The sequence below is a fragment of the Cydia splendana genome, chromosome 17, assembly GCF_910591565.1.
Source record: "Cydia splendana chromosome 17, ilCydSple1.2, whole genome shotgun sequence".
NCBI lineage: Eukaryota > Metazoa > Arthropoda > Insecta > Lepidoptera > Tortricidae > Cydia > Cydia splendana.
In genome coordinates, this window is record NC_085976.1 from 12,348,430 (window position 1) to 12,363,010 (window position 14,581).

A 14,581-nucleotide genomic window follows, 5' to 3' on the forward strand; every position below is an offset into this window, starting at 1 on the left:
GCCGTGCCGTCATAGCGCTGAGTGCATCGACTACGCTACGGCCGTGTTGTGGGTCGGCCCAGGCGGAGGCAAAGTGTGCCGGTTAATTTCTTAAAATAGGTTGAAACGCCAATTAAGTTTTTTTTTTTTAAATAAAATAAGTCATTTATTAATTCTTATGCAATTATTTATATGAAAAAAAAAGTAATTCATAAAGATTGTACGCTAACACAAACAATTTCTTAAAAGTAATCAATAGATGCCTTGAGAACCGGGAATCCCGGTTCCGGCCATGCCCAGAACCGGGAAATGAAATTCTTGGTACCGGGACCGGTACTGCATGCCCTAGTTATTTATTTAATATTCCCCGGAGTATTTTCGTTAATAAGAAAGAACCCGCTGTATAATTATGTACTTATGTATAATTAAACATCAACATAAAATTAATTAAAGTATCTTTTTGAGGATGTATTTGTATAATTATTAGTGATCGTTATCAACGTGCAGTTTTCGTAGCGAAGGGTATGGTTGGCAGAAAAAAAAAATACATTTGAAATATTTGAATTATCACTTTTGTTCTTAACTATAAAATAAATACTTATCTTAGGATTACACCTCTAGATATAACTCTTTACGGTACAAAACCTTTTCCGCCCTAATATACACCGTGTTTTTTTTGATTTCCGTTAATTTCAAGGGTGCATTCCTGATCTTAAATCAAGTAACTTTCTCAAAGACACCGATGTTCTAATTAAGTCCATTTCGGAGATAATCCATAATTTATTTTTTTCCTATAAGGCCTCTACAAGCGTGTACACTTGCCTTAGGGCCGGCTTACATATTGATTAGTGTTTAGAATGAGTTCATACATTTGCTACTAAACTTAAGTACAATCTCGGTCGATTGATGTACGAAATGACATTGATATGTCACAGATTTCAATTGTTTGGTTGAGTTAAATGTAATGCCCGTGTTACAACAACGCTATATGCTACATTTAATTACTTTTTAAACAAAAAAAAACAAAAAAGAAAACAAAAAAAATTTTTTTTTTGAAAATTAACTATGCCATTTAGTTCTTATAAACGTACTTAACTATACCCCGAAGTTAACGGAATTCAATAAAAACACGGTGTATTTTTAAAACAATGTACGTCAAATGACATAAAAATACAACTATAGTTGCGTGCAATATTTTAGAGACTTAAACTAACCTTCCTGCGACTTCTGTTAACATAGAAATGTCATTTAGCTGTTTAAAATGGATTTTTTCCAATCGACGTGAACGACCGACAGCCAAATCTGTTGAACAAATTTTAGTCGTTTATTCAGTATAATTTGGATAAGTGATTATAAATATGTATATACATCTCATAATTTGTGAAATATATAATGTTTCAAATCCTTGCGTATTTGTTTTTTGTCAACCATACTTTGCTACCAATACAGCACGTTGATAACGATCACTAATAATTATACATGAGTAACATTAATTAGAAGGTTATGTAGCATAATATCTAAAATCAAATGTGACGTTCCACGGGAAAAGGTACCTTATGAGGGTTTCTAGTTTCGGAGATATGAAATGTTTTGTAAAGAGGTGAAAAAATGCTCAATTTTTTTTTATTGTGTGATCTGAAACCTTAATGCGTAACGTTTGTTTACCTGTTTTTATTTTTGTTATAAGTTAGTTATAAGCCTAGTAATGTCGTCTCAGAGTTTAGTAGAAAAGGTACCTTATGGAAAAAAGATTGAAAATTCCCAAAAAAACTAGTCAATACGGGAAAAGAAGTTTGGTAGAGAACTGTATTAGCATTCTGCAAAACTAATTTGATAATTTCAGTTCTGGTTGGGGCGCCTCGCAAATATTATAACCGTACATCGACCGACATCACAAATCCAAGTAGCCTGCTATTATACCAAAGTTACTCTCGTCAAGTCTTTCTTAACTAGAATAATCTTCATTTGGTTTGGTCGCATGCAGTAAATCAGCCATTGGTTTGCTGAAAAATGCCAATACCCGACGCATTACCTTATGGAATATCTGAGGTCATTGAACCTCAATGCCGCTTATCTTCAATAGCAACCGAAATATATTATTGATAAGAAATAGACGATTTATACCATCTTAACCCCAAAATATTATTAGTTTATCCTAACTGTTCCATCATCATCATGCCTCATCATGTAACTTAATCACAAGGTACCTTTTCATTACATACAAATTATTGGTCTTTTTTAAGATTATTATGACGAAGAACTAATTAAATTTGGGGCAGTTTAATGTAAATTAATATTTTCTATTCATAAAAGATAAACTGTAATATGATTGATATTTTGTAGTGATGTATTATTAGATTTATTTCCATAAGGTACCTTTTCGTAAATGTATGGAGCAAATACTGTTATTGTTATGTAAGTTTAAAGTGGCATAAGGGGTTAAATATAGTATTTAGTTGGGGTTTTAGGATTTATTTCATTTGAATGACAGAATTTCTTTCATATGTGCTCAGAAAAATTGATTGTGTGTCACATTAAAAGTAAAAATATTGAATTTTGTGATTTTATATAAAAAAGTCAGAAAATACATTTTCACCTCTAAATCGGTATTGTTTTTTGCTTAAACTGTCTGTCAGTGTCGTTTTCTAATAGATAAAATTTAAATCTTGAGAGCTCATTGCAATCAATCGTGAAAATGAAATAAAACTTTATTTTCAAGAGATTGGTTAGTATACACATAAATCAGTCGATATCAAAAGTTTCTATTTGCATTACAGAACAAGTCGCAATATTTTTTTAATCTCAGATATATAAGGTATTATTATTTGTAGTCAACTATGTAACTTACTTCAGGAACATAGTTTTTTAGGCGGCTAAACTTAAAACTTCTCTATCGTAAAGTTGCTAATTTCACAACATTATTTTCAAAAAATCATATCTCTGTAACTACGCAACCTAGAAGGTTGATCTTTTGTGTTATCGATAGCTTATTTATTGTAGATTACTGGGGTATGCATAACTCCATACCCGCCATAAGGTACCTTTGACCGTGGGACGTCACAAATATCCTAATATGAAATAAGGTGCATGGGCCATTTAGACTGCTGGGTAATTTAAACTAATCGAAATATGTTCCATGTTTTACATACAACGATACGATACAACACATATTTTCCCCATCTGGACATAGGTATATAGCACTCTAGTTAATAATGTAAAACATGGAAGATATTTTGATTAGTTTAAATTACCCCGCAGTCTAAACAGCTCTACACGGCGGGCCCGTAACTCGGTAATGAAACCGAATAATCTACAGTCTACACGAGTTGGGTAACCAAAGATTGAAGCAACTTGTTGATTGCCATCAGAATCAGAACTCATAATTGTATAATTGTATTTTTAATACAAATAATAAGGGGGTTAGGAACGCAAGAAACAAAAACCCCAACCACAAAGATACAATAGCTCTACTCGGTGTGCCCCGGTCCCTTATTTGTAATTAAACCGAATAATCTAATCTACACGGGTTGGGTAACCAGATGATTGAAGCAACTTGTTGATTGCCATCAGAAGTCAGAACTCATTTAATTATCAATAATATTGTAGTTTATTAGAAACAAGGGGGTTAGGATCGTTAGGAAACAAGAACCCCAACCCCATAGATACAATAGATGTACTCGGCGGGCCCTTAGCTCGGATTCTTGTTGTAATTAAACCGAATAATCTACAGTCAACGAGAGTTGAGTAACCAGATGATTGAAGCAACTTGTTGATTGCCATCAGAACTAATTTAATTGTCAGTAATATTGTATTTTATTAGAAATAAGGGTGTTAGGAACGTTAGGAAACAAGAACCCCAACCCCATAGATACAATAGATGTACTCGGCGGGCCCTTAGCTCGGATTCTTGTTGTAATTAAACCGAATAATCTACAGTCAACGAGAGTTGAGTAACCAGATGATTGAAGCAACTAGTTGATTGCTATCAGAGCTTAATTAATTATTAATAAAATAGTATTTTTCTGATAATGCCGCTAATTAATAAAGACTCAATTTTCATAATGACGCCATATAAGCACTACTTTGAAAAAATCTCGTATCTCACACTGCTACAAAGTTGAAAGGCAGTAAGTCTAAAGACCGTATCGTTAATTATAGGGACAGATAAAGCCTGGTCTAACTGGCATGTGTATTATTTTGTATTACTATGTTCTAAGAGTTTGATCTGAGGGTATTTTTAAGCTATATCTGATTTAAGACATTTTTTTTTATTTTAGGGACTTTATGATGCTTTTAATACCGTATGGCAAATACAGTCCGGACAAGCCTATCGAGCTGAATTTGACACTATTTCACCGACTCTTTGGTACGATTTAAAGTAACAACAGGTTAATAGGCTGCCAAAACATGTTATCTAAGTGTTCTCTTCATGATTGTTCAATTGAGCAGCTGCGGAATAAATGTGGTGAATTTTTATTTTTACATAAAAACGATTTTTTACCCCACGTTTTGGAATCCCTTCAATTTCTGATGCAAGCGAAATGACGGAAACAGCTAGAAGAATAAGCTAAAAACCAAAGCCTAACGGAGATTCATTGCGTTGATCCATCGCTAGAGCGGGTCGATAGAAACGCTCCATGATAGTTATATCAAGGGGCCCACTGATTAACAGTCCGCCGGACGGTATCGGCCTGTCAGTTAGAACAAAATTTTGACAGTTCCGAACAACTGACAGGCCGATACCGTCCGGCGGACTGTTAATCCGTGGGCCCCTTTAGATGTCAAAGTCGAGTTGTCGTAAGTAACATGCCATATTCTCTAACAGGCCTAGTAGTCTTAGTTCGCAAACCGCAAATTTTCTTGTAGTATTTGTCAGCAGTCGTTATTGTTACTCGAGAGGATTGGGTAAATTTCGTCCAAACCATGTTATGCTTTACGTCGAGCTCCCAGGGCGAAATGTGTACCTTATTAAGGCACTAATTAAACACATGTGTAATATTGAAATAAAAATATAACACCAAAAAAAACGGCTAAGTAAAGTTGTCCCCATAATTAACGATACGGTCTTTATATGCATCCCATACATAGTTACAACATTTTTCTTTTGAATGACAAACAAGATACGAGTTTTTCAAAGTAGTGCCGATATGTAATTTGTTTACGTGCAAAACATGATATTTAGTAAAATAAGTTGTAACTTACGAATACAAAACACATTAAGTATAACACATATGTAATATGAATAAAGTCAGGTAAGAAAAGAGGGATACGTATATGTAGGTTATTTTCAGGGCCTATCCCATACAAGTGTTGCTTTAACCCTTAAATGCATAGTGTTACCAAATGTCTATAAACCATTAGACAGCTCACTGTTTTAAAATAAAAAGGCTTACGTTCTTGAACGCACCTTTATACCAAACGTCAAGTAGAGTCGGACCAAAAAAAGTCTGCAGCGGATTTGATAGCCCACGCAGTGCAAGTGTCATTTATACGTCATAATTTCATATTTCATAGAAGTTTGACGTTTAAAATAACACTTTCACTGCGTGGGCTATCAAATCCGCTGCAGACTATTCTTGGTCTGACTCTAATAAGGTTGATTTAAGGGTTAAATTTACGCAATATTTTTAATTTATAAAATTACATTGTGGATTTTTCCATGTGATTTTGAACGGTTTTTTCGGGGTATGTAATTATTTTATATTTAAAAACTTTTAGGTATATCACAAATAGTGTACCTTTCTAATGGTAGTAAAAAAATTCATTTATATATTACTGAAAATTACATATTTACATAAATATGATTTAGCCAATTCAACTTCTAACACTGATTTCGCAGTTAAAATCGAAGTTATATTTTTTTTTACTATTTTTCCTAGAATCGGCAAACAATTATGTGATACATATATCAATTTCGGGCAAAAAGAAAAAATCATGCATTTAAGGGTTAAGCCTACTTGGGCTTACTTAGCTTAGAAATAATAAAACATATCTTGTATTCTCTGTGAAATAAAGTTCACATTCGAACAAAAACTAAAAGTCGGTTCTGTGGTATTTCTGAGAAGTGCTGTCACAATTATAATTACTCAAATTTGAGAACGACATACATACCGCAAATATAAGAATACGAACGTCACAGGAAAAATCTAGACATTCTTACGTCACACAAGGCAATCTTAACAATACTCAAGCCTAGAACAAGCCTAGGACTTAGGGGACCTAAGTAAGGTCTAAGAGTATTCCAGTATTCCAAGTATTCTGTGTACAGCAGGCCCACATTGGCGTATAAATAGAATTGACATTTCAGGCATTATTAAGCTCCGTGGGCAGTATAATACGTTGCTGTATTTTCCAATGTCGTCGAAGTTTCGCAATATCATCCTTAATAAAAAAAAGGTCTAACAATAAAACGTCTTGAATTAAATACTCGCTAATACTCGTGGTGGGTATACTAGCGCGCGAACACATAACGACATTAAAATGCTGCAACAGCAAAATGTCAATCGTATAAGGCTTCATTTAAACATCGATTAAGTAATACCTTTAGATCCTTTGACTCGTTCTACGTCCTTTTAACAACAAAGTCACTACACTAACGGGGGGTATTGTAATGTCAGTTTTATGGGGGGTTAGAGAGGCGTAGCGGCCGTAGGTCGGCTCTCGTAGCGCGGGTCGACTGAGGCGCTCGTAGCGGCTACGGCGTAGCCTGCGCGCGCAGCCTCGCCCCTTCACACATGGACCCAATACTAATCCACCGTCAAAATCACAATTAATATCGAATTGGGATCTTCTAAAAATAATCTAGATAGTCATCTTATTGATTATTGGTAGGATGAAGTAAGTATTAGAAAATAGAGAAAGTTGAAATAAACGTGAATGAGAATAATTATTGAGTAGTAGAGACACTAGAGACCCGACATCCTGTAGGCGGAATAAACTTACCAAGATACTATATGTAGAAGGCATTAAACAATTTTGCTAAAATTAAACAATACCAAATATTCTTTGTTAAGGACCTACACATACAAATGAAACGTAAACGATAAAATTTTCGTTGTAATATGACATGACGCTCAAAATATTAAAATGGAACATACCAAACAATACCAAATATTCTTTGTTAAGGACCTACACATACGAATGAAACGTAAACGATAAAATTTTCGTTGTAATATGACATGACGCTCAAAATATTAAAATGGAACATACCAAACAATACCAAATATTCTTTGTTAAGGACCTACACATACGAATGAAACGTAAACGATAAAATTTTCGTTATAATATGACATGACGCTCAAAATATTAAAATGGAACATGAAAAACAAATGTTTCCTTGGCAAACAAAACAAAATGGAAACTGAGGTGACATTTTAAAAGCTTAAAATAGTACATTTCGATGCTAGTGCGGAAGGTATGTCATTACTTCACGAGTACCGAGATATCTTGCCACGAGCCGCAGGCGAGTGGGAAGACTCGGGACGAGTGAAGAATGACATTTCCGCACGTGTATCGAACGACGTTTTTTAATACAGTTGCGAAAAAATAAGTAAAACATTGTTAATCGTACACTAAACAAAAGTGGTAACAGTGACAGCTCGCTTAGACGTCGTCTTTAAGTATATTATATCTATGGGCGTTTGGCAGCTATTCCGTTCCATTCAGACACCTTATTAAGAACGGAATTTTCAATATTCAATATTAAAAAATAAACGTGTTATAATGATGAAGAGGTAAGTATTAAAATATGAAATATGTATATTTTTCATATTCTTACATTAACAGTAGGTTTTTATGCTGATTACGACGTTTAAAGGAAACTAATATTAACACTCATCAATAAGTAGTCGTGAATTGGAACAAGTATAAATTTAAAAAAATTGGAAAAGTAAAAAGCACTAGTTCGACATAACCAACTTTCCGCACGCTAAACAGCTACGTAAAGTAGCACTTTGTGAGCAACTGTATTAAAAATACATTTTCATCACACTTGCACGAAAATATTCAGATTTCTCGGACAACTAGTAAGGTGCACTCAATTCGCTCCTTCAACTTGGAAAAATCTGACTGATATTTAACCAGTGCCATAATAGGTCAGTAGTCGTGGAGTTGCGGAAAAATCGCCCGTACTACAATAGTATACAAGGTGAACTCCGACCCGATCCGATTTTTGGTAATCGCATTTAATGCGCAAATCGCACATAATGCCAAAATCGCACGTAACGCGCTAAACGCAGTGGCTCCGCACCGGTTCTACCGCAAACTTCCTCTGTGTTAAATTGATCCATTTTTCCTCTCGACACCCGGAACTTTTTAATTCCAAACTTTTGTATGAAACAGGGCTAGAACTTCTACACGACGCCTATTTGATATGAACTGAATAATGCGAATTCTAAAGTGGAGTTCTTAAACTTGAACTGAGGCTGAAATAAAATATTTTTATTAAAATAGCCTGACGACGTAATTTCTGGGGGACATTTGGTGGTATTTAGGACAATAAAGTCGGTTTTTACGTATCATCGCCACACTGTTAACTGTACATTGGTGGACCTTATGATGCCTTTTGTAATAAGATCCACCGACACAGTTAGGAGTGTAGCTGTTTGTACCTACTTACTGACTGGACACCGTGCTGAACTCTACCTATTCACCTAAGCTTAAATTTAAGTGAGTTTGATGATAAGCTAATATTATACGTAAATAATTTGCTCGCTTAAGATTCAGGAATAAAAAAAAGTGGAAAAACGCTATTGAGTTTTACAAACTGTTTAATTGACGCTCTGCCACTGCTCTTTGTTACAACAATACAACAACACCTTAGTTGGACTTGGAAAAAGACAGTTTACCGCACACGTATTAAAAAGTAGCACTGTCCGTACCTACGATGTCATATTTTGGAGGATATTTCTGAGCAAGTGCGCTGCAAATACTGAAAAACGTTCGTAATATAATTTGAATTCCCATGACCGTTATTAGTGTTATTACCATTATTTTTTTTCTATATTGTGAAATGCGTTATAACATCATGTATTTCAGTACATAGAGGTACTTAAGCATTTATAAAGATTTCTTCTTTCTAATAATTTAATATGAAATGATCCAAGTCAATGCCTTTTTATGTTAAATTTAATTCCACATAATGAGGCCGCGAGATGGAAAAAACGCGAATTATAAGGCATCGAAGGCCGGGCTATGTGGGGAAAGGAGCCCCGTGGAATTTTGCGACTCGATGACAATAGCTGTGGATTAGAAGCAAAACAATTTTTCGCTCCAGCTATTATAAGGGGTCCGTATAATTTCTAAAATCGTAAATTACTAGGAAACTGAAGTATGTAAATTACTCTGTCTAGCAATGTAATGTAGGTAATACAAGGTACGTAGATATTAAGGATATATGTTTCAAAGAATACTAAAGTTTTACATCATTACAATTAAAAGTTTATACCTAAAATCATTTATGAAACGTTAATTATATACTTATTCGTGGTTTCGCTACGTAATACGAGTATATTATGATCATGTTATTGAAGATACATTTTTAATTGAAAAACCTCATCATGCTTCTAATTATCTTGTAATTTTAAAGTTCTCCTCTTTAATTATTACTCGGCGATAAAGTGTAGATTTTAATATAAATAAAGGGCTTCAACCTCCAAAGCCGCCTACGTAGTCACCCGCGTCACGGATCTTTTGTACGAAAGAAAACTACCTCACAGACATTTTGCAGGTAAGTACCTATAACAATTTTATGTCTGTACCTATAGGTATTATAGTCTGACGACTTTATTCATTTCTTCATTCATTTTATAAACTCATAACAGAAATGTCAGAATTACTGATAGGGACGATTATCAATGCAACGGTTTGTTAGATTTGACAAACATTTATGAAAACGGCATTAGTCATTCATTACATTACAACCCCATATGGATACAAGTGAAAACTTATAAGGCTAGCTAATTTACGGCCCGATTCGAACTTTAGGATACGTCAAATATATCGGCTAAATACGATATGGATTGGATATGTCCGCGTCAAATGTGACGTTTCTTCAAACAATAACGTCACTTTTGACACTGAAATCCATATCGTATCTAGCCGTAATATCTTAAAGTTCGAATCGGGCAGTCAGTCAACTAAGGTTGAGTGCGTTAAAAGAGAAAGTTAAGTTAGTATTCAAAATCGTTTTGATCCCTCCATGGAGGTGTTATGCAAAACAAAATGATGACCGTATGTCAAAAAGAACCCTTGTATTCTTATTTAATTACACAAACGGGTCTACCGCGATATAATTTCATTGTTTTTACCTTTAATTCCGATGTTTCAGCTGAGTTGCACCAGCTGTGGTCACGGAAAGACTGACGTCCCAACAAAAGTCAACGGAGATATTAATAAAACACCAATAATAGTATTAATATGTGTACAAAACGCGAGAGTTTAAACTTTAAAGTGTTATATTGCAAACCCTTGTATTCTGTTAACTAAAGTAGAGTGCGTAAAAGAGTATTCAAAATCGTTTCGATCCAGAATCCGCAGATAGTCCCTGGTGTTCACTTAATTATACGGCAAATGATGATGATGGAATTTCCTTTTGCAGAGTTGCTCCTTTTGGCTCACAGATTGATTTAGGAAGGGGAGCCAATCGAATTTTTGATGCAAAATTTTGACTTATGGGGGGGTGCCCCCCGAAATTTGTAATAAATAAAGTGTTGCTATGTGGTCAAGTTTGGTATCATTTTCGTGTAACTCAAGGATGCTAAATTCGTTTCTGATATTTAATTTATACGGTTTCATATAAATAATTTGAAATAAATGAAAAAAAAAAAATCTATTTAATTTTGTTCCGAATAAAAGCCTATATTTTTCTTATTTTAATATGCACACAAAAAATAAAAATTTCATGAAAAAGCCCTATTATTCCTCGTTATAAAAAGTATACATATGGCATATTTATTTTACATTAATGTGAACAAAAAAAATTAAATGTAGATCTACTTTCGGCTACTCATTGAACAAGATACAACGATGTGAGCTACAGCTATGCAATTTACGGCGTTTGATGATGATGAGATCCCTTTTTAGTGTACATAGTGAATCCTTAGAACCCTTAGATCATTTTAGGAAGGAGATCCACCTTGATTTTTGATATGGTCGGCATGAAAGGTGGGGTGATTTGTCCCATACAATCATACATTTATACGAGCACCTGTTTAGGTTTCTGCAATAACTTTGGTGACATTTTCGAGTAAATCAAAAGACAGAAATCATTTAGGTAATTAAATATTCAAAATGCTAATTAATAATGTAAATATTGACTAATATTTAAATTATTTTCCTCCGTATAGCTACGTCCCTTAAATCGGATTACGTTGTGCACCGAGCATAAGCAATGTTAAAGAGTGTTTACAAATATATAGTAAGCTGGTAAGGGCATTTATTTGTATGATGATACAGATATTTGTTCCTGAGTCATGGTTGTTTTCTATGTATTTAAGTATTTATATATTATATATATCGTTGTCTGAGTACCCACAACACAAGCCTTCTTGAGCTTACTGTGGGGCTTAGTCAATTTGTGTAAAAAAATGTCCTATAATATTTATTTATTTATTTATTTATTTATTTATTTATTTATATAGGCAGCAAAATCTTTAAAATACGAAATAATGTAATTATTAGTCCATTTCTCTTTTTTTTCTTTTAATTTACTCGATAATGACACCAAACTTAATTCAGAAACCTAAACAAATGCTTTCATAAATTTATGATTGTATAGGACAAATCATCCTCAACCTTTCAACCACACCGCACCAAAAATCAAGATGGCTCCCGTTCCTAAAATGATCTAAGGGCTCTAAGGTCTGACTATTTATTATTATTATAGGACATTTTTACACAAATTGACTAAGCCCCACGGTAAGCCCAAGGCTTGTGTTGTGGGTACTCAGACAACGATATATATGTCGGACCCTGACACCAGAAAGACGTATTGCAGCGTTATAGTTCATTATTTTAGACGCCTGTATAAAATCGATTAGCAATGTTGAGCTACATATTATTTGGTTGTAACAAAATAAATAATGTTGTGTAGAGAGTAACGCCGTCTATTGGAGCATTGTTGAAATAAAGTTGCGTAGAGAGTAACGCCATCTATTGGCGTGTTGTTGAACTAAGATGACAGGTAGAAGGCTTTGGAACGTCGAGAGGTTTCTCTCGAGTGAGCGTAGGCACGAGTTGGCGTTTTTGTCGGTATGTTGGTAGACTGGTCAAGCAGGTTGACCAACTTGACGTTGAGGCGGGAGCACTGGAGCAGCGAGGCTCCGCCGCTGGTAGCTCTTCTTGATCGGACCGCGCTAGAGATCGGACGTACTCGTTAGCCAACCTCGTGCCTAACTCGCTACGTTCCTGAAGGTTTATACCTGAAGGATTATTCTGATAGCTTATAGAATCCCGCGTTCTTTAACCATTTAGCTAAGTGTTTTATTTCAAGTGTTATTTTGATTTCTTATGTTTCATTAGAAGCTTACTTTTGTGAAATAAAGAAATGATGTGTTATGTGTTGTTTTAACTTGTTTTGAAAAGATTTGTCCCTCTGAGTTTGTTGCCGGTCCCATATAGGGCTAAATCTTCTCATGTTAGAGGCGTAGGGTTGGAGCCGGCCTAGTTTGACTTGAATAAAGATTTAAACGTTTACTTTCATATCGCTCCTTTGAGTTAAACATAGCAATTAGTTCTTTTAAACATTTAGTACTGAAGTATAGTAGGCACTAGTATGGTTAACGAGTCCTAATGTTTATTTCATGCACTGGTAGCATGGTAGCATACTGGTTTAGCTGTGAAGTAATACATCGAGATACTACCCCACGCGCCCACCGCTTTTAGGACCATCGGTTTTCGACATCAGCAAGTGGGATAGATGCAAAGTTTCATGTATTGCTTGCACAGCCACCTGGGAGCGTGGTGTATTTCCGTGTGTTTTGGTGACCTACATTCCATAATCTGGACACGTGGTAATGGTAAGCTCACGTGTCTAACCTTCATTGAAAGGTGAGTGCAATTCATTGTTATTTGGTGAGAATTATTGTGAAATTGTGAATTATGATTGAGGCAGTCTAGCATAGCGGTCGTTACGTGACGTCATCTCTGGGATCGTTACGTTTCTTTATAATTAATTTTTGTAATCCATTTAAATCGAAGCGATCTTGAGTTATTTTGATTTGAAATCCATACTGTTAATTAAAACCGAGTATTGGCTATTACAACGTGATATTATTTCATCGCTTACTTGTGAATTTACCCTCAATAATTGATTTTTCATGAAAATACAATAAATTTTTATAATCCATTTAAATCTAAGTGATCTTGAATTATTTTGATGTGAAATCCATCTTGTTAATTACAATCAAATATCGGCTATCACGACGTGATATTATTTCATCGCTCACTTGTGCATCTACCCTCAAAAAATATTTTTTTTTTTGAAAATGGGTCGATCAACTATTTCTTGTTGTTATTCTGTCCCATCAGCCAGGAGACAATAGTAGCATAGTTTCTTAGAAGAGCTGCTGTACCATGTTCTACAAACGTGCTTAGTAGATGTCCCATTATGGAAAGGCCTTATAACTACCAAAAAAATCAAGTTTGGTTCATTTAAATACGAAATAACTAGTATTTTAAGAGTGACCCAAGAGACCGTAACCATGGCAACTAGTGACAAGAAATAGTTGATTCACCCAAATACAATGCACCGTTAGAAATTGATCCTGTAATTCCTCCTGTAATCCTGTTTAGTAATTAGTAAAATTGCTACAAATTATTGCCCGTAATGCCGTGATAGATCACAAATCGTGCATACTATGGAAACATGAGCTACGCATATGAAAATTAATGTTACAGTGTCCTGCAGCCCGAGCCGAGCCAACTTACAGACACCATTACGCATGTGACACAGAAGCAGCTGTGCAGTATCATCTGTGCTGGAGATTTGGAAATAAAAGGACAGGTTTCGTTCCAATTGTTTATTAGTGAATTTTATTTTCAGTGTAATGGCGAAGCATAACAGTCTAACGTAACTAATTAGCTGTCACTTTTCGTATTGGCCCATTTTACCGTGTTACTTATTTTTGGAACACATGTTTGTTTGTTCATAGAAGGAAATAAAACGCACTCATTGAAGTTTCAATTTTAATCAGAGATTTTTAGTCTCATATCCATTAGTAACATATCTTTAGTGTCCACTACTAGGGCATTACGTAAACCTTTGAGTTTAGCCTGCATACATGATAAATGATAAATCTGATACCGTGCAAATTATGATTTCAGTACCAGCCAGCTATGATGAACCACCGCTCTGTCAAGAGTGTCCCGATCAAGACGATGAACCACATCGTGCATCTCGCCATATGCCGCAGCAACGGCAACTGCAAGGCGGAAAGCATCAGCCTTCGTGCTTGGGTTGGACTTCACCACCACCTTTGACTGGGACGCGTGCATCATGCTTTATTAATCTGGTGAGCAGTTCCCATTTTGTTGGGATTATTATGAGAGGATTTACTTCTGCTTAGAAGTTTTGAGCGAGTTTCTGTTGTTAAAGCTAAAGTAG

At 34.9% G+C, this 14,581-nt stretch overlaps 1 protein-coding gene across 7 annotated transcripts in view; it reads right to left on the minus strand.

Annotated features, from left to right (window-relative positions):
• Positions 1-14,581, minus strand: part of LOC134798796 (endophilin-A) — an 89,982-nt gene that overhangs the window by 46,896 nt on the left and 28,505 nt on the right. Inside the window, exon 1 of one of the 7 annotated variants that reach the window (XM_063771180.1) lies at positions 6,521-6,668. The exons of the other annotated variants lie outside the window; for them this stretch is intronic. The gene's annotated coding sequence lies outside the window, so the exon portion shown is untranslated. Of the gene's footprint in view, positions 1-6,520; positions 6,669-14,581 lie in introns of those variants that run through there. 7 annotated transcript variants of the gene reach the window in all.